General features: G+C 40.2%; 1 long non-coding RNA gene across 2 annotated transcripts in view; it reads right to left on the bottom strand.

Annotated features, from left to right (window-relative positions):
- The window catches only part of LOC116154337 (uncharacterized), a 282,683-nt gene that overhangs the window by 172,599 nt on the left and 88,555 nt on the right, over positions 1-21,529 (bottom strand). For both annotated transcript variants that reach the window (XR_004138161.2, XR_010381316.1), the window contains exon 2: positions 8,850-8,978. This is a non-coding gene — a long non-coding RNA (uncharacterized LOC116154337). The remainder of the gene's footprint in view (positions 1-8,849; positions 8,979-21,529) is intronic.

Raw genomic sequence — 21,529 nt, 5'->3', positions numbered from 1 at the left:
CTCATGTGTGAGCACACAATCAACTAGAGGGCTAAGCCCCAAATATGGTTATACTCAGCATCAGTCTAGGGGATGTCACTGAGGGAGGAGGTTGGGATTCACAAATGGCTTTCTCAGCAACTAAACTGACAGGGTGCAGCACAACGTCACTGGAATGTTCATCAACAAGTTGGTCATAATTGGAACCTGTAAAAAATGGGAACAGAATTTGGTAATCTCAATGTACCAGGGTAAAACTAAGTCATGTTTTTTTTAGGAATGCTTGTGGATTAAAAACAAACACAAATTGGATTAGGCGAAGATTTCTTACATATAACACAAAAGACCCAATTTGTGATTTTTTTTAATTTTAAAAATTAAGTTGAATAGACTTCACCAAAATTTTAAAAATGTCTGTTCTTCAAAAGACAATGTTTAGAGAATGAAAAAACAAGACATAGATTGAGAGAAAACACTTGAAAAATCATACATCTATAAAGAACTTGTATTTAGAGTTTATAAAGAACTCTCAAAAACCCCTCAGTAATAAGAAAAGAACCCAATTTTTTAATGGACAAAAAATATGAACAGATACTTAACTAAAGACATACAGGTGGCAAATAAGAACATGAAAAGATGTTTAGCATCATTAATCATTAAGGAAATACAAATTAAAACCACAATGAGATGCCACTATACACCCAGTAGGTTGTCTAAAATTTAAAAGATTGACCATAGGAGGTGCTGGCGAGGATGTGGGTGAAATGGAACTCTCAACCACTGCTGATGGGAACACAGAATGCTCTACCACTTTAGAAAATACTTTGGCCATTTCTTTAAAAATTAAACATACATTTACTATGTGATCCAGCTATCTCTGCCCCTAACTATACATCCAAGAAAAATGAAAGCAAAGGTCCATACAGAGATTTGCACATGAACGTTTACAGCGGCTTTATTTGCAATAGCCAGAAAACTGCAAGCAGCTCAACTGTCCACTGCCAGGTGAGTGGATAAATAAATTGTGCCATATCCATACAATAAAATACTAATCAGAAATATAAAAAGGAATGAATTATTACTACACATCACAACATGAATGAACTGCAAAATAATAATACTGAGTGAAAGGAGTCAAAGGAGGGGAATACATATCAAATAATTCCATTTGTCCAAATTCTAGGAAATGCAAGCTAACCTAAAAATGACAGAGACAGTGGCCGCCTGGGGGTTGGGGGATAGGAGCCACAAGGCATGAGAGGGGCAGGAAAGGGCAGCAGGAGGGAGGAATTAGAAAAGGGCACAAGGAAACTTTTGGGAGCTGTGAGATCACAAAGACACTGGCATTTGTTCTAAGTCTTGAAGAGAATGAAGAGTTTGAACTTGTAGACATAAGTGGGGAGGCAATTAGACATGAGGAAATTTTTTGGAGACAGTAAATCACAAGAGGTCATTTATTAACTATCTTTAAATACAATGTTTCTCACCTTCCCTGATTATAGGACTCACTAGGGATGCTTGTTAAAAATGCAGATTCCTAGCTCCACCCTAGACCTCCTGGATTAGATCCAGTGAAAGACACAGGGAATCTGAATTTTTAACATGCACCTCCTGGGGGATTCTCATGATGAAGCAATTTGGGAAATACTAATGAAAGATCTGCAGCCTACTTCGAGTAAGAAATGAAACTTTCCTATCCCACTGAACAAAAAGGAAAAACAACAAGAGAGATGAGCTCTCATTTCTATAAAAGTTTGGTGTGGGATAAGGAAGACTCTAATTGAAGGTTTCTAAATATTGCAGTAGGCTTTTATGAGAGTTGGAATCCCCATCCCTGAAAAACTTTTTTACATGGAAGAAATCACTGTTTACCCCAGAGGGGCTGGCTCTGGGGAACAGGCAGGGGTAGAATTATTTGGGGATCAGTTGGGGGTTGGGAGAAAACTCACCTAAGAAACATGAATGAAAAGAGTCTATTGTGAGAGCACAAGGGGATCTGAAGGAAGCCAAACAGAGGCACAGAGCTGGGTGTTAGGGAAACTTGAAAGCTACCAGACACTTTTTCCCTCTCTCTTTGGGACCAAGCATTCTCTTATTGCTGTGTCTCTCTGCACATAGATTTGATTCTCTTCTATCCTCAAGCCAGCTTCTCAATTTTATCATCCACTAACCAGTGACAACCTCATCCTCCAACTCAACATGACTCCCCAGATCCTCAGAGTGAACTGACAGTCTCCATGACCCAGGTCCTCATTCCTCCAGGTGATAAAATCTGATTGGTCCATCTTGGGTCACGTGCCCACATCTGACCCAATCAGCTGTCATGACTTCTCCTTTTGACACTCTGAGAATGTAGTTGGGGAAAATGATGAAACTCTCATACAAGAACAGGTCAAATTGATCTTCTGTTGCCTAAATTTTATATTTTACTCCAAGAACAATAATGTTTACCTGAAAATCTTATTCTTTCAAGAACTGTCCCTCTTGATTTCATCCTGAAATCTTATGAAAGGACCCCTCTGTTGAAACGCCAAGAATAAATACAAACAATGAATGATCTGGTCTGGCCTTCAGAATTTCCTAGATAATCTGAATTCTCATCTAAGAATTTCTATGTCTACAAACTCAACACAAAAGAAGCACTTTGCTGAAACTTTTATGCTAACTAATCTGTCATTTTTTTTAAACCCACATGTTTCAAGATAAATTTCAACGTGTGTGTTTCTGATTAAATTTCACTTAGCTCATCTGAATATCGACTAAGTCATCTGAAGTCCAAAGAGTTTCATTTTCAAGCAGCCACGGAATCTTTCTCGATGAGCAAGAAGACTGACTTTCATCCTCAGTATATGGAATTGAACCCGTAATGCCTCAGCTTAAACTTGGTTAGTCAACCTGGCCCCCAAGTGTTCAATACTAAGTTATTCAACATTAGGTTGCCCTTGGTTTTAGAAGGAAAACTGCTCGCTCTCCTGTAGCTAAGGGATGTGAAAGAAGATCAACAAACTGAGATATAATTCTACCCAGAAGTTCCTGTAGTATCATAAAGGGGGCGGGGAGTGGTGATCCTATTAAAAGTCTTGCCTCACAACGCGGGCAAGGTCCCCAGTACTCTAGAAGCCCTCTCTTGTTCCTCTTCCTCTGCTTCTGTTGGGCTCTCACTGACTCCTCTACTTGCCTTCTCTGCAGACTCTCCATCCTCCTCTGCAGCCTCCTCCCAGTTGTGCTCTCCTCTTAGTGAGGCACTCTCATCCCAGAATATAAATTACAACTGCCCAATGACAGCGGGATTTGTAGGGTTTCACTTTTACAAATAGGCTCACTTCAGCATCTCCCATTACTCTGAGGTTCCAACAGGGAACTAGGCTTGAGGAAAACTCCTTCCTTTATTAAAACATTCCACCGAGGCAACCAGCCAAGGAAACTGAACAAAAGAACAGAAGCAGAGGCAGTGTTCAGTTTTTTTAAAATGTACTTGTTGCACTCTGACCCACAAGGCTTTGAAAAGCTAACAGGTTATTCATCTCAAGTTGCCAGTTCCAAAGTCTACCAATTTTCCAGAGTTCATCTCCCTTGCAATCAGGCATAGTTCTGAACACAGATGTACAACTCTTAAAAAGGATGAGTTTGCCACTAGGAGAATGAGGCAAATTGGGAGATACAATGAATGTACAAATTTCCGGGGGAAAAGGTAAGGAGATGCGTTAAAGGACAACTGTGCCAAGTCCAAGGACTTAATACGGATCGTTTGGATGGAATGTGAGGAAAGAGCCTCTCTAGGATGGCCTGAAAAGAGAGGCAAACATCTAAACAGAACTATGACATCTCTAAAAATGAAGCAAATTATACACTCCTTTTTAAATTTTTTTAATTCGGTGAAATTCACATAACATCCAATTCACCATTTAAGGTGTACAGTTAAGTGGTGTTTAGTGCATTCACAATGTTATGCAACCACCATCGCTTTCTAGTTTCAAAATGTTTTCCTCGCCCCAGAACATCCATACTAGTCTCCCCTCCTCCCATCTGCTTTATGACTTTTATCGACTTGCCTATTCTGGATTTATCATATAAAAAGAATCATACAATATGTGTCTTTTTGTGTCTGGCTTCTTTCACTTAGCATAATATTTTTGAGGTTCATCCAAATTATACCGTGTCTCAGGACATCATTCCTTTTCATGCCTGAAAAATATTCCATTTTACGTATATATTGTCTTGTTTATCCATTCAGCCATTGATGGACACTGGAGTTGTTTCTACCTTTTGATTAATGTGAACCTTCATGTACAAGTTTCTAAGAAGTGAAACCACGTCTTACTGCAACCCTGATAAAATGGGGAAAATCATGTTTAAGGTAGTAGCTCAGCACCCATCCCTCGACAAGTTCCCAGGTGTGCAGCAGCACTAATTTAAAAGATGCTAAACCCAATCACGTAGAAAACCTGGGTGTTTTCTTAGCTGCATATCAAACTGGAAAACTCCAGAGGCTGACACTGGCACCCGAACACACTCAACAGGGACCCTGTTCTCCACCCAGATACAATCAGCGAGGGCGAAACTGACCACACTTCCGCCAGGAATGAAGAGATGCTGTGGCCAACTTCAGAGACGTCTGAACAGGAGTCTTTGAAATGATTAATGAATTAACAGCAAGGAGAAGTGAGTTCTTAAGATCATGTGCCTGGAGGCAGACAAAGGGTAGCAGTGAAAAGAAGAATTCAGAACCATTGTCTACTTTTTTTCCATGAAGCTTTTTTTTTTTTTTAAAAGGACTGCACAGCTGCAGGAATTGTGTGAGCATTTGGGGACTGTCAAGCCATCATCTGACTTTGTGAAGAATTCTTCTGAGGTGGATTTTATTGTTTTCAGCTGGAGAATCCATCCCACCACTCCCCACCCCTTCAACAGCAAAAAGCCACATGCCCACCAAGCACTGCCTCTCTCTTCTGCCCTGACATGACCAGAAAGCAAGAATCCACCACGAGGACCACACCATGAGGAGACACGGTGGGGACAGCGACACCTCACCAGGAGGAGCAGCTCAGCGGAGATCACCTTTGCTACGGGCATTTGTCCCTTTGTGGAATCTCTGTTTTCTTTTTCTTTTTTTGGCAGGCAGTGATCTTGACTTTCTAAGTGTTCAGAAGAATGTTCTGATTTCCCTTTCTAAAACTTTCACGTGCAGAAGCACATGAATTCTGTATCCACATGCACAATGGAGAAATACTACTGGCAACAAATAGAGAGTTTAGGAGAAGGGGTGAGGTGGAGATTGCGGGGAAGGAAGCCAACATCTGCTCCTGCTCACAGCATTCAACTTGGCCCACCTCAAAGTAGCCCCGGCCCCCACTGGCTGCTGATGCTCTGATGTTCACAGAGCAGCTCAGCCCTCCTCCAAATCACCATGTCAACACGGGGGACCCAACAAAGTGTTGAAAAAGAAACGTGGAGGACCTCCTTCAGACACATGCTATGAACAGAAGCAGCCACCACTCCAGTGCTCTTCGCTCAGAAACCACATGTCAGCCTTTGCCAACTCTCTGCCTTTGAGGACAAGCTTTGAGGAAGACCACTGCAGGATAATCCTTCCCATATTGGAGATAAATGCTAAAGTTTTCCAGACCCATCATGAAAGAAAGGTTCTTTTTTTTATATAATTTTTTTCTTTTTTTTTAATTGAAGTATAGTCAGTTTATAATGTGGTATCAATTTCTGGTGTACAGCACCATGCTTCAGTCATACATATACACACATGTATTTGTTTTCATATTCTTTTTCATCATAGGTCACTTGAAGAGAAACAAATCCAGCCAAGCACTCTTCACTGTAGGAACCCTGTGTGACAACTTCCCCACCATTAAAATGCACTCAAAAGGGACAATTCTAAGGACTTCCCAGAAAGAGAGGTGGAGGAGAAGAGAGCTGGAGAGAGTTCTGGGTAGAGAGTCAGATGTGTCTGGGAGTTCAAGCTCAAGGAGACCTCAAGATAAACATGACAATTTAGTGTACACATTTTGTAAAAATAACATTCATACTGAGATACAAAACATAGAAGTTCACTAGCATCTCTGACTTTTAACTATGGTAAAACACACACACGTAGCATAAAAATTTACCACTGTAACCACGTTGAAGTCTACAGTACAGTAATTTAACTATATTTACCTGGTTGGGCAACAGCTCCCTAGAACTTTTTTCACTGTGCAAAACTGAGACTCTGTAGTATTAACAACTCCCTTTTTCCCCTCTCCTCTCAGTCCCTAGGAACCACCATCCTACATTTTGTTTCTGAGAGTTTATAGTCCGTGACCTTATTTTAATTTTATTTTTTGCTGAAGTATAGTTGATTTACAATGTTACTTTCAGATGTACAACAAAGTGATTCAGTTATACATATACATACATATATTTTCTTTCTTTTTAGATTCAATAGAGTCCCTGACTTTTAAAACTGCTGCCCAACATATATCTGGAGGGAAATCCAATTCAAAAAGATACACACACAATGTTCATAGCAGCACTATTTACAATAGCCAAGACATGCAAGCAACCTAAAGGTCCATTGACAGATGGCTGGATAAAGAAGTTGTGGTATATTTATACAATGGAGTACTACTCAGCCATAAAAAAGAATAAAATAATGCCATTTGTAGCAACATGGGTGGATCTGGAGATCATCATTCTAAGTGAAGTAAGCCAGAAAGAGAAAAAAATAAAAGTACCATATTATATCACTCACATGTGGAATCTAAAAAAGAAAAGAAAAATGAGGACACTAATGAACTCATCTACAAAACAGAAACAGACTGGCAGACATAGTAAACAATCTTATGATTTCTGGAGAAACAGGGTGGGAAGGGATACATTTGGGAGTTTGAGATTTGCAAATGTTAATCACTATATATAAAAATAGATAAAAAACAAATTTCTTCTGTATAGGACAGGGAACTATATTCAATATCTTGTAATAACCTTTAATGAAAAGGAATATGAACATGAATATATGTATGTATATGCATGACTGGGACATTGTGCTGTATACCAGAAATTGATACAATGTAACTGACAGTACTTCAATTAAAAAAAAAAACTGCTGCCCAAACCAAGCCCTGTGCCCAGTGCAGCATTATATCAATATTGTTATTATGGTGCTTGTTGTCTCATCATCCAAATCAATGTTCATTTCCACACAGAGAAGCAATTTTGCAGCAAATAACATACAAACATCAAATTACAATTCCAGAAATATTTTGTAAATTGAGCAAGACAGTCAAAGAAAAGTTATGTCCATCACCTAATCCTCCCCAAAACACTGTGCTCGGGCTTGAGATGACAGTATGAAATTCTCATAGAGTCTGGAAAAAGTTCTGTGTTAAAATGAAGGTGAGTATGAAGCATAAATAATTGAAAATTCTGCAATTTTTTTTTATCTGCAATGAAGTCACAGTAAGTATAAGATTCAGAGAGGAAAAGAATGTGCTACTCATAGGGTGGCTAGACATGGAAGTGAACCAAAAAGAATGTTGTGCAATCACCTTCCCTGAAGGGCATCAGAATTCTAGAATTTGTATGCAGATTCTCCTCATCATGACATCACTGAAGGAATCCCTTGTATTTCATTCCCAGGCTTCAATTCCATTCTAAAGCACCAGGGTTTTCACAGGCCATCCTAGTGGTCCAGGGATGGGCTGAGAAGTAAGTCAGGGACCCACTGGGAGCTTATCTCTAGGGCTGCAAAACAGAGATTCTGCTAACACCCTGTATTGGGTTTTACCTTTCTCCTTCCATCCTCAAAGTCTACCTGGGAGGCAGGAGATGGTAGAGTCCAAAGTTATGACACTACAAAAGCTAACACTGTGTTTCTGAAAGCACAAGTCTGAGCTAGCTCCAGAAGTCCAAAGATAAAGTCTTCCAGCCCTGTGTACACAGTAAGTGAACTCAAAGCAAGGAAGCCACTGCGCCATCCAAGACCATTGGTGGGAGCAGCAAAGCTCACAGCGAGGAGTTCGGACTGTGGGGACAGCCTGGCTGGGTTTGCATCTCACCTCTGGCTTGAAGCCCTGGACAAGTCAGCAAACCCCTCTCTGCCCCAGTTTCCCTAAGTATAAAATGAGGGTGATGCTGGAAATGATCTCAAAGGGTTGTGGTGAAGATAAAATGAGTTAATATATCAAAAAGCATTTAGCATAGTGCCTGACAAGCAACTCAGAAAAACGCCAGCAGCTGGGATTACTAATCCATCCACAATAGGCACTCACTTCTTTCTAACACTCTATTCCTCCCCTCTCTTTCCCCATCACCTTAATTTTCTTCCTTTTTTCCCTTATCAGATACTACCTCTGCCCCCACCCATTCCCATGGGCAAGACCAATCCCCTGTTTGGTGATTTAAGAAGACTTCTCTGCCATATCATTAAACTTCCTGTAAATTATAATTAGACATTCATTCCTATAAATAAATAATCATCCTTTTTAATTAAAAAAAAGCCCTGGGAGAAGAAGTACACTAAATTGTTAGCCTGCCTCCTAATCACTCCAATACATTCTCTTGCAGTTATATCTGTCTGAAATGGTCTTGTTCATTGATTGATTACTTAATTACTGTCCTCCCCAAGCTCTGTAAAACCAAGAGCTTATCAACCTTGTTCAGCACCGTATTCCGAGCCCCTACAACAGAGCCTGGCATGTAGTAGATACTCAATAAATATTTGTCAAATGTTGAATCACTGAACTGTTTACTTTCCCCCAAAATATGCCATGCTGTCCACCCTCCTGCTCTCTGAAGATGCTGTTTCCTCTGCCCAGAATGCAAGATTCATTCCAGATGTTCAGTGACTGCCAACTATGTGCTCCCGGGCCCATTCCTACCAGTTCTCCAGCGCTCAGTGTGGGCATTATGTCTTCCACGGGGCTTCCTCTGACCCATCCAGGCAGGGTCGGTGCTCCTCTGTCAGCTCCCATGGTGCCCTTGCCTGGTCCACCACCAGCTCAGCATTCCTGAAATCGTCACAGACCAGAAAATCCCTCAGTATCACAAAGTCTATAGTTTTCTCTATAAAATCACTACTGGAGTAGATAACAACAAAACTGAATACCCAAGGGACCGTTGTGGAGGGAGGAAAGTGATGGGGGAGCCTGCCGGACTCAATCCCTGTTTCAATGCCCTGTTCCCAATCATGATCTGGCCCTCAGCAAAATTCTAGATGGCTCTATGTTAGGTCTTGAGGATAATTTGAAAAGAGTCAAAACCTCTCCCACCAAATCCATAAACATCAAAGGTCCAGTTGTGCAATTGTTAGGTTTCTCATGCTGAGAATTCTTTGGAGGGAAACCGTGTCTTCCCCGGTCTCCCCACATGTGGCCCAGTGTTGGAAAGTGTTAAAACCTCCACCATGTTTGTGAACTAAATGAATGTTTTTTTAATTTCTATCAGTTTAATTACTTTGGCTATGAAACTGTTTTTTTTTTTTAATCACACTTTGAAGCATTTCGATGATACGGTTTCCCCATCCCAAGAACATGATGTTTAAAAATAAAAGATTTCTTTCTACTTCTTCCTTCTCCAAGTTGAAATGATGCATCTAAGACAGAAAATCCAGAAATAACACAGGCTGAGGACGGAATTCCAAACACTTCAGCAGACTCAGCTCTATTCCAAATCAAGACACAAGGTCTTGACAAGTGACCATCCACACACTTGGGTTAGGCCATTGTCTTCCATTCTACACTGACGCTTTCTGGACACACTTGCTGGGGGTGAAAAAAAAAAAGCTCTAACTGTGACAGAGTGAGAGAGGGGCACAGGCCAATGCAGGAAAGCAAAACTTGCCCCCACAAATGTCTCTTCAGCCTGCAGATTATTTTGAGCTGGAAACAATCAAGGCCCAAAGACTCAGGAAAAAACTGACCATCCCCCAAACTGCCTAAAAGAATGTCGGTAGAGGACCAATTCCAAAAAGGGAGCTATTACTGTAGATATTAGTATGAACTAGGTGCACAGACAATGTGGAACCTAGCAAAGTCTGTTACAATTCCTCTCTGTGTCCCATTGTTTCTGCCTGACCCAGCAAACCTCTGTTTACCAACCTTTTGCTTTTCCACCTCCATGTGAATTGCCTTCCTCCCCTTTGAGGTCCCAAACCACTCCCCCCAACATCCTCTCTCATCTTTAGTTGAAGATGGTATTTAAGGTGAGGGCTTTGGCCATTTTGGTGAATTACTCAAGTTTTCCTGTGTCTCTCCCAAGTATATATGTTATTAGACTTTTGTGCAATTTCCTCCTATTAATCTATCTCATGTCAACTTAATTCAACTTATACCAGCCAGAAGAACATAGATAGGTAGAGAAAAACTTCTTCCTCCCATACACCAACATCAACAGATTTAACCAAAGTCAGTGTGGAAAGGGTCTGAACTTGTTCCCCTGCCCCCAACCCAGAGATAATCCAAAATCAAGCCAGGCCCAGAGGACATTTTGAGAAACCCCATCTGTGGGAATATGCCCTCAGCTGCCTATGGGAACAGGTAATAAAATGGAGTGAGATCAACATGCCCAGTTTTATTTCTAGACTATGTAGTTGAAACAGAAATAGCCTAAAGTTGACAAATTTTCTCAACTGTACCATAGCAATGATTTATATCTCTTGTAATCTTAATATTGCCTCCAAATGTGTGAAAGAGGGAATGGTACCATTTCAAGAAATGTAATTTTTGATGTCAAAATAAGTTAGTCATTATATCAGTTCCAGACAGTTAGAGACCTCACCCAGATATATGTCTGTACAACACATCCTCCTTTAAAATACTCTGTTTCGTTGCTGAAAGAGAAAATACACTGGAATTGTTTGGGGACAAATTTAGACACGTTGGGCAAAAAATATGCAGACAGCTGCTTGGTATGCAATTAAAATACCACTGGTGAGAACGACTGGTCTGGCAAGGGTAATGGGGAATAGACATTTCCCTTCAGGAAAGCAATTCCAGTTGACAGCCTCACTCAGCAAAATGAGATAGAGTTCTTAGCCTGGCTCCTGGGGAGGGGTCCACCTGACCCCTGTTCAGCACCTGATCAGCCACTGACAGACGGCACAGAGGGGAGTCAGAAATACTTCTGGAGCGGAAGCAGAGCTAAACACACTTCCATTCTGAGTTCACAGACAAGGCACAGCTGAGTGCATCAAAGCACTCGGCTGATGCAGCCTTCTGGGAGCAAGTTGCAAGAGTGACCTTGGGTCTGGAATCATGAGTGACCCACTCCATGTCCTGGAGGAGACACACTGGAGCTAGAAGTCACCAAATGCACATAACACCTCCAAGAGTGCCTGTGGCAGGGTTCCTAGGGGATGCAGCTGCCCTCTTCAGAGTACTCAAAAATTCCAAAATGGCAGGCAAGCTTTCTAGTTCATGAGGAAAAGGCCAGTTTATTCCATGGTTTCACCAAACCTGTAGGTGAGAGAAAGTCCTGTCTCTAAGTTATACCTCTTCTCTATTTTTTATGGAAAATATCAAACACATACAAAAATAGAGACTAACATTATGAATCTTTTACTCATCACCTAGTCTGAACAATTACCAACTTCGGGTCAATCCTGTTTCATCTGTAACTCACCCACTCCCCTCCACCAACACTGGATTCCATAAGGCAAATTCCAGATGTCATATCATCTCATCAATAAACATTTCAGTTTGTATCTTTGAAAGATAAGAGTTCTTTTTTAAGCACAGCCACTAACAAATGTAAAAACTTTAAATAATTCCTTAACATTATCAAATATCCAGCCAGGAATCAAACTTACTTGTCTCATAGTATTTTTATTGTTCATTCAAATTGAGGTCCATATATTGCAACTGATATGTCTTATATCTTAGTCCATAGCACTCTCTTCACTCTCTCTCTCTCTCTCTCTCTCTCAATTTATTGTTGAAAAAAAACAGGTTTTCTACAGTATGGAGATTCCTTAAAAAGCCAAGAATAGAGTTACCATGTGATCCAGCAATCCTATTCCTGGGCATAGATCCAGAGAAAACTCTAATTTGAAAAGATACATGTACCCCAATGTTCATAGCAGCACTATTTACAATAGGCAAGACATGGAAGCAACCTAGATATCCATCAACAAATGACTGGATAAAGAAGATGTGGTATATAAATACATACAGTGGAATACTACTCAACCATAAAAAGAATAAAATAATGTCACTTTGCAGCAACATGGATAGATCTAGAGATTATCACACTAAGTGAAGTAAGTCAGATAGAGAAAGACAAATATCATATGATATCACTTATATGTGGAATCTAAAAAAATGATACAAAAGAATTTATTTACAATACAGAGATTCATAGACATAGAAAACAAACTTATGGTTACCAAAGGGGAAAGACAGGAGAGAGAGAAACTAGGAATTTGGGATTTGCAGATGCACATTACTATCTATAAAACAGATAAACAACAAGGTCATACTGTATGGTACAGGGAACTACATTCAATATCTTCCAGTAACCTTCAATGTAAAAGAATATGAAAAAGAATATATATGTACATGTATAATTGAATCACTATGCTGTACACCAGAAACTAACACAATATTGTAAATCAACTATTCTTCAATTTTTTAAAAAAATGGTTTCCTTCCCTGAATCATTTCTCATATTCTGAATTTTGCTGGTTGTACCCCCATGGTGTCTTTTAACATGTCTCTCTTCCCCTGTTTCTTCCTGTAAACTATTAGTTAGGTCTAAAGCCTTGATTACATTCAGATTTGATTTTTCTTTTTTGACAAAAATATTTCCTGAATGGTTAAATACAGGCATCAGGAAGCACACCATGGCTGGTTATTTCTCTTTTTATAATGTTAGCAGCCACTGCAGATCATTGCCTGAATTAACTGTTTCATTAGTGGTTGCAAAATGGAAATGTGCTCATCCTATTCTTTCTTTGTTTCACTTGAGTACTTCTTTAAAGAGAATGGTTCCTTCATCAGCTGTTACCCTGAGGTACACCTTGCAAAGGAAAGAAGGTAAAATGCTTGATTCTTTCCCTTTATCACAAAAGAATTAGTTCCCGAGCATCCTCAAGAGGACTTTGTTATTTTTGAGTATCATTATGACTCATGAATTTAAAAGTATTTTGTATATTTCAGTCTGTTGCAATTATTGGTCCATTGTTTACTGATGCTCAAATTGTCCCATTTCTTAACTAACAAGAATCCCTTCAAGTTGGCTCCTGAGTTCTTTTGTCAATAGCCCATATTCTTTAATAAATACCTTGCTTTATGTTATAGTAAGATGTTCCAGGCTCATCCTGGATATTTTGTACTCCAGAGCTGAAGTCAGACAACTCTCTAGGGAACACTTTTTGTTCTTAGGGTGTACAACCACTGAAGGTATGCTTTAAAGTCTCTTGGAATATATTTTATGTGGTTATGTCACCAACTTGATACTCAGTTGAATTCATTTGTTTCATTTTTTATTTGATATTTTGGAGATTTCTTTGATCACGTTTCCCTACTTTACTTTTTTCACTTCACAATATATTATCAAAGTATCCTGATGATTACTTCGTGATGATTACTCATTTACCTTTATTTGTTCTTATAGTTACATGGTATTCTCACTTATTTTTATAGCTACATAGTACTCCATTGGGTGGCTGGATCATAATTTATTCAATCAGTCTTCTATTGATGGACACATGGGTTGTTCCCAGCCTTTCTCATTACAAATACTGCAATTTAATAAACTGCAATTCAATAAACTGTCTTGTGCATTACTTGGGTACATAACTTTGGGGACAGATGTATCTTTGGGATAGATCCCTACATGTGGGATTCCTTGACCAATGGGTAAGTGGTAACTTTACTAGATACTGTCACAATCCTGGATGCTCTTCTTTGTTCTACTTTACAGAGTTTTATGATGTTTTTATTGGATTTGCATTACATGCAGAGGTTAACTTAGAGAGGGTTGACATCTTTATTATGTTAAACCTTTCCATCCAAGAACTGAGTCTGCATTTCCATTTGACCAAACCCACTTCTGTTTTCTTGGGATGTTTTATAGTTTTCCTCTTCTATGTTTTGACACCATCTGCTTGCTTATTTTGTTATTATAAATGTGTTATTCTCTTCCATAATATCTTTCCCAAGTTTCAACATCCCTTTTGAGTTTCCCAAATGAAAAGCTTTTCAACCATTTTGTAATTATTCTAAGGCAGACAATTTCTAACCTTTGAGTAGCTTATTATTACCAATTCTGTTGTAAAATTCTCAAAACAAAACATACTGTAATTCACTTCAATTAAAAATTGCAAACATATGCTGTAGTTAGTAAGTGCAGAATCCCAAGAGTTAAACTGGTTAAAAGCAACACATGGAAAATGACATCTGATATCTGCACAAGGTTTGTATCTTCCACATCAAAAACAGAAGGAAGAGGGCTGGAAAAAATAATTCAGTCTTGACGAAATGTAAACAAAATCTTCAGACTTATCAGCATCATCAACATACAAGAAGAAAGCATATGTGTTCTTTACAGAACCTCATGATATTTTATATAAAGAGTAAGAATTTGAAGAATTTGTCAAGGTTCATTCAGAACTGTTAAGGAAGGAAAGAGCTGAGTTATAAAAAGGATTTTTTCTGTTGGTCTGAGGACAAAATAGGAAGCCTCCACTGAGGGGCAGTCACCCCCTGGCCTTGTTCCACGCCTACCAAGTAATATTTGAGGAGAGAAAGTACTTGCCAACTTTCAAGTATCCAGACTCTGCCAGGGATATTTCTCACTATTAAAAAAAAACCACTCCTGGGTATAGTAGCCAAAAAAAGCAAAAACACTCATTCAAAAAGAGTCATGCACCCCAATGTTCATAGCAGCATTATTTACAATTGCCAAGATATGGAAGCAACCTAAGTGTCCATCAACAAGAATACAAACTTGTGGTTCCCAAGGAGGGGTGAAGGGGTGAGAAGGGACAGACTGGGAGTTCAAAATTTGTAGATACTGACAGGCATATGCAAAATAGATAAACAAGATTATACTGTATAGCACAGGGAAATATATACAAGATCCTGTGGTACCTCACAGCAAAAAAAAAAAAAGTGACAATGAATATGTGTATGTTTGTGTGTAACTGAAAAATTGTGCTCTACACTGGAATTTGCCACAACATTGTAAAATGACTATAACTTAATAAACAAAAGTTAAAAAAAGAATGAATAAAGAAGATGTGAGATAGGTAGATAGATATATATAATGGAATATTAGCCATAAAAAAGGAGGAAATTTTACCATTTGCAGAAACATGGATACACTTGGAAGATATTATGCTAAGTGAAATAAGTCAGGCAGAGAAAGACAAATACTGCATTACATCACTTAACACGTAGAACCTAAAAAATACAACAAACTAGTGAATATAACAAAAAAAAAAAAAAAAAGCAGACTAACACTTATAGAGGACAAACTAGTGGTGACCAGAGGAGAGAAGGAAGGAGAGAGGGGCAACATAGGGCAGGGGGGTAAGAGGTACGAACTATTATGCATAAAATAAGCTACAAAGATTTATTGTACAACACGGGGAATATAGCCAGTATTTTATACTAACTACAAATGGAGTATAACCTTTAAAATTGTGAATCACACTATTGTACAGCTGTAACTTATATAATATTGTACAGCAACTATACTTCAATTAAAAAAAAAAGAACAGTCAGCCTTGTGGTGTACACATCAGCGTCCCTGAGCATCCCGTGGGGAATACGGTCACCAGGCCTGGGGGGCTGAGCACGGCCAGGCCACAAGGCTCATGGGGAGGCTTCCTCGGGTGCTAACTCCCGCCTCTCAAACTGAACATGAGCCACCTTGGACATCTGAGGGAGATGAAAAACCCTAAAATCAAATTCATGTGGTTTCTTGTCAGCAAAGCTATTGGAACCCCCTAGATCGTTTCAGCTCTGGGATGAGGAAATATTTGACTTTCCTGGGCCTGTCCGCGGATTCCCGAGCAAGAAGCGAGGTGGACAGCTGACCTTTGAGATTCTGGAGACAGGCAAGATTCTCCATCTAATGGATTCAAAGGAACTCAAAGGAACCCCGACAACAGGGCTGAGGGTCCATGATGGAAATGATCCCAGGCTTGTGCTGCCAAGAAGGAGCTCTGATGGTCAGAGCGCATTTTCTGTTCATTCCAAGGAAGGGCGTTTGGGCTTCGCAGCGCCTTAAACCTCGGCAATTAGGTGGCGGCTTCTCTCCTCTCACAGAGATTTAGTAGGATCAACAGGAGCGCCACTTCAAAGTCACACTAATTTAAAATTACTCTCCAGAGCAGCCCTACCCAATTCTCTGGTTCTTTTTTTTTTTTTTTTTTTTTTTTTCCTTCCTTTCCTATTCAAGGAAGCAAACCGGTCAGGATTAGGGAGTTGGACTGGCTGCCTGGAGTCTGACATTTTACATAGCCAAATAAATAGGTTTGTTACTCGAGAAACACTCTCAGACTAAAATTAATTGGAGAACAAAATTGAAATCTGCTTCCAACTTACTCTTCACCATTAAATTTCCAGTGAAAGTTTTGCTTCCACTTTTTCTATGTCTGATATATTTCCTACTTTATATCGTCTCAAGATTCTCAAGGTCAAAAACTTTAAGAGCTAGATTACAATAAATGATGCTGAAATTATATTAAACCTATAAAACCAACGTCTGGCTAAACCTATGGCTTTGCTAAAATAAATAAGTGGTTTTATTAGCAAATTGCACAGCACATTTAGAAAAGAGTCAAGCCTTCTATCCTATTTATTAACACTGACTTTCATCTCCACCCCAATTGCCTTTAACTCTGCCAACGAGAAAGAAATAGCAGGTCTACTTCTCAGGCTTGACTGGGGTTTAGCTGGCATTCTCAGAGTCACCAGGCAGACTTGTTTTCAGGAGCCTGTGTGTCCTCAGACTTGGAGGTGTATGTGCATTTTTCTCATGCTATCTTTTCTTTCATGTTGACTAAGAGAAATATATAGGTAGAGATAGCTTTGAGATCATAAACTTGCCCTTTGACCTGTGGATTCAATTTGCCAAAATGAGAAATGACAGAGAACAGTCAGGAAGACCCACGTTCTACCCACTGCCCTGGCAACATAGGTGTTTACCACCTGATGACCAGCTGTCGCCTCACTCGGCCAATATTCCAGAAAACTGAAAGAGGAAACCAACAAGAGACCCAAGCCACCTACTTTTCCTTCATTCTTTTGGGGGGCCTGATTCACAGCTTTGTGCCCCACCCCACCCCCTTTGAATCACTGACCTGTGAAAGTCTTTTGACCTGTTACATTCAATGTCAGGTAATTGATCAACCATCAGTTTTTACTGAGAGCATACTATGTGGAAGAAGAATTCCTAAACAACGTATAAGGACTCTTGTGTTTAACGGGGATAATTTAAGAAGGATGACATATGCATAACCAAAGACCTCCCCAAAAGACTTACAATATGTATATCTCCCTCCCTAACTCTTAAATTGATGGAGTTTGTGTCCTGAGTGAACATGAATGAGTTATATCAGTCACACACACACAGATATGTATGTGCACTTACACCTGAGAAATGCTTGGTCCTTGTACTAAATTTTAAGATGGGTCCAAATATTAACACAGTAGTTGAAGGAGAAAACAGCCTTCCACACAGAGCAAGATACAAATGCAAAGTATGGAGCCATGAAGTAGTGTGAGAAACTACAGCATATGGTGAGGATTAAAAAAAGGTTAAGACCAGAGTAGTGGACAAGGTCCAGTTTTGAAATACTCTGAAAGCTACCTAAAGAGTTTGGAGTTTCTCCTGAGCAATGAAGAATCATTGAAGGGTTTAAAGTAGGAGAGATATGATCAGATTTGTATCCTGGAAAGCTCATTCTAACAGCAGCATGGAAGTTGGATTGGCCACTTGTGAGACTAAAAGGAGGGGTCCCAGTTAGAAGACAGTTGGAATGATCCAGGTAAGAAATGCAGAAAGCCTGAAATAAATCAGCAGTAGGAGAGATAGGAGAGACATAAAGAAGAGACTTTGAGAAAGCATGCAACGTGTCCACCAATTAGGAATTGGAGGAAAAGGAAAGGACAGAGTCAAAGATGACTGTCAGTTTTCCAGTTGGGATGATAAGGCATAAAGCAGTGCTATTTATAAGAAGAAGAACAGGTTTGGCTTGTGGGGAAAGGATGAGCTCGATATTGGACATACTGAATTTGAAACAACTGTACAAAAGACAGGTGGAGGTGTCCAGGGATAAATCATTTTGGAGACTAGGAATGACGTCTGGACTGAAACTATGGATCTGGGTTCCATATGCATATAGGTGGCAGTTCAAGGCAAAGAAGTAGGTAAGGTCTCTGAGGGAGTGTGTAAAAAGATATAAAGCAGAAGGTAGAACCTGGCATTCCCCCCCTCCCCCACTATATTAGGGACAAGTGGAGGAGGAGGGGCCAACACAGCGACTGAGAAAAACAGAATATTTGCCAGCTGGAGGAAGAACCAAGAGGCCATGTTACCACGAAAAGAGCCTCTGAGGCTGGAGAGCACTTCAAGAATAAAGACATAATTGACAGGGTCACAGTCCAGCAAGGACGTAAACAAAAAAAGAGGAATAATGAGGACTCCTTTGGATTCAACAGTTTGAGCACAGTCCTGAAGGAGGTCCAAGGGGGTCCCATCAAGAGCAGGTGGAGGAATCAGTCTGGAGAGAGGGAAGAGATGCCACTGAGGTTAGTGATCAGGTTGGTGAGGGAGAGTGCAGAGAGCAGACGTTCACAGAGTAGAGGTAGAAAGTTGAGGAAGTTTACGCCCATTGACTCAGTCTGAAAAGGGGCAGCTCAGGGAATTTGTTAAGAGAAGGTGGGCCAACAGTAAAGGAAAAGTTGTGATGTTCGGGGGAAGAGGCTGCGGGAAATTCCTCCCTGCCCCACTCCACATCCTCGGCACCTCCCACCCCATCCCCAGTACACAGCACAGTGCCTGGTTCATCATAGGTGTTCGTATTCATTTTTGAGATTTACTTATTCTCCTGCATTGAGTGACCTACTCGGCACAAGGCCCTGTGCAGGACTCAAGAGACGCAAAGATGCCATCATGTTTGGAGAACTCTAAGTGCCCCCCAGCAAAACTGTGTCAGCGCGACGTCCACTCATCCTTCAGGTCTCATTTTCAAATGTCGTCTCCTCAGGGAGACCTGTCCTCATGCCCAGGCTAAGTCAGGTCCCTCTATTAGGCATTCTCAGCACACCAGATGCTTTTCCTTAGTGGTGTTTACAGTAGTGACAGTGAAATGATTATTTATATAACTACAAAATGTAATATAAAATACTGATCATATAAGTATGTGTCATTTTTAATATCTATCTTCTTTCCCCACCAACTGTAGGCTCCACACAGTCCAGAAGTTTGCCTCTTTTGTTCAGTGCTGGACGGTCAGCACCAAAAGACTGACTGCTATTTGCTTGTTCTTTCATTCATTTACCCAATAATTATTCAGCCCTGATCATATAAAGGATATGATGCACATACCAGACATTCAAGAAGTATTTGTTGAATAAATGACTGAATGAACAACGTAGTGCAGGAGGGCTCATTTCGGAAGGACGAAGTCTAATGAGCAAATAATCTATAGTCACAATTTTCTATGGTACAAATTACTTGCTAAGGGATTCCAAGTATGAAACACTCAGTAGGGTGAATTTAAGTGGGGAAAGCTAACTTTTGACAGCAGCAATTGATTTGGAGACAAAATAATGAGTATGGATTGGAGCTGATGCTGGAGGGCTGGGTGGCCCACAAAAGGAAATGTTATTACTAGAACCACTCTCCCCAGTCTTCACAGGTGGGGTCCAGTTCTCTACGACAGCACTTTCAGTGAGAGGAATAGAATTTCTTACCTTAATTGAACCATGAATAATACTTCTGTTCTACTTCAAGCCATAAACCTACATGTGACTCCAACAGTTGTAGGAGAAAAGACTAGAGCTTGCAGTACAATCCTGAGAAGTATCACACGTTTCAATCTCTCAGGTTTAATTAAAGTTTAGAAGTAAAAAGTGGCTCTACGTCGCTCTTCTGGAAAAACCATGGGACTATCCCACCATGAGGATCAGCAACATAAAAACAGCAAAACGATCAACATTTCAGTCCTTCAAGCTCAAAGTTGTCTACCACGGAAGACATGAACTTGAGAACGTTTTCTTGGCACTTTTGGACTATTTAAACTAAATGGAGCATAAAAAGGCCTTACCCATTTTTTAAAAAATTCCATTCACCCTCTTTAAAAGACCAATGAGTCTTTGAATAACTAACAGTGAGTCTGGAATCATACTTGATCTTAGGAACTTTTTCACTGTTGAACTGGGTGGCCTTCAACAGCAGATACAAAAAAACCTTTCCCGCAGTACCTCTTTGCAAATAAATCAGTCTTGCAAACAGCTTTCAAAATCCAGGAGGCCTCCAATAGCAAAACCATTTGGCTTACAATGGTTTCCTTGGCCCTCATCATATTCACCCAAACCAGGTCTTCCTAAGTTTTTATCATTGCCCGTATGTCTAACACAAAGGAAAAAATAAAATACTGTCACCATTTCATTTCCTGTCCCCAGCCCCTTACAAAATCATAATGAACAAATCAAGTGCTAATTAAAGGAAAATCTAAAAAAAGGAAAAGTGTTCAGCAAATATTCACCAATATGGCTGTACCAGTTGTTAAAAAGTTGAAATAGTTCTGGACTACCTGAGTGCCACCTCCCTCCCCAGCCGTTTATAGCCCAACAAACAAAGGGTTAAAGCCTGGCACCTAGAGAGGCAGCCTGGTCAGTGCCCGTGCTCTGTGTGATTGCACAGAGATGGAGACGGAGATGGAGATGAGGCAGACAGACATAATATTACTCTTGGAACTAGGCAAACTGCATCCATTCTCTTTCCAGCACCTCCTTCCTGAATCCCTTTATGGTCATCATAGTTTTCTCTAGCTCTCAGGCAAACGGGCAAATTTCACAGTTAAAGAAAGTGAGAAGCCAATGTTTAAATAACCTTATATTTCCACAGAGACATAAAGCAGCAAAGCTGGTACAAAAGAAGAGCAGTGTAATAACAGCCCAACTCACACTGTGATCTCATTATGAAATTGAAGGTTTTTATCCCCAGAGAAAATCTCCTGATGGACTCTATCATAGGGTTGTAAACCAAGGATACCCAAGGTCAGCTTGTGCTCAAGGGCTGAGGTATGCCGGGCACCCCTGCACATTGGCCATCTTAGTTCTCCTGATCCTGGGAGGTCCCCTAATCGCTCATGTCCCTTGCAAGCCCCTCCCCAACTCCAGGGTGTCTCCTCTGCCACCCAGGCTCCACCCTGCCACTCTGAAAATGTCTCTCATCTTCTGGTAAAAGCTCCCAGAAATTCATTTTTCCATTCCTTTTCTCTGAGTGTTTACAGTTTCTTAATGAGCCAAGGTACTTATCAACACTCTCCCAATAAAAAGCAACCCATGAAAATTCTGAGAATTTGAGGCTAAATGTTAACAAA

This window comes from Camelus dromedarius, chromosome 6 (genome assembly GCF_036321535.1).
Source record: "Camelus dromedarius isolate mCamDro1 chromosome 6, mCamDro1.pat, whole genome shotgun sequence".
Classification (NCBI taxonomy): Eukaryota; Metazoa; Chordata; class Mammalia; order Artiodactyla; family Camelidae; genus Camelus; species Camelus dromedarius.
This window is presented reverse-complemented; position numbering and strand designations above follow the sequence as displayed.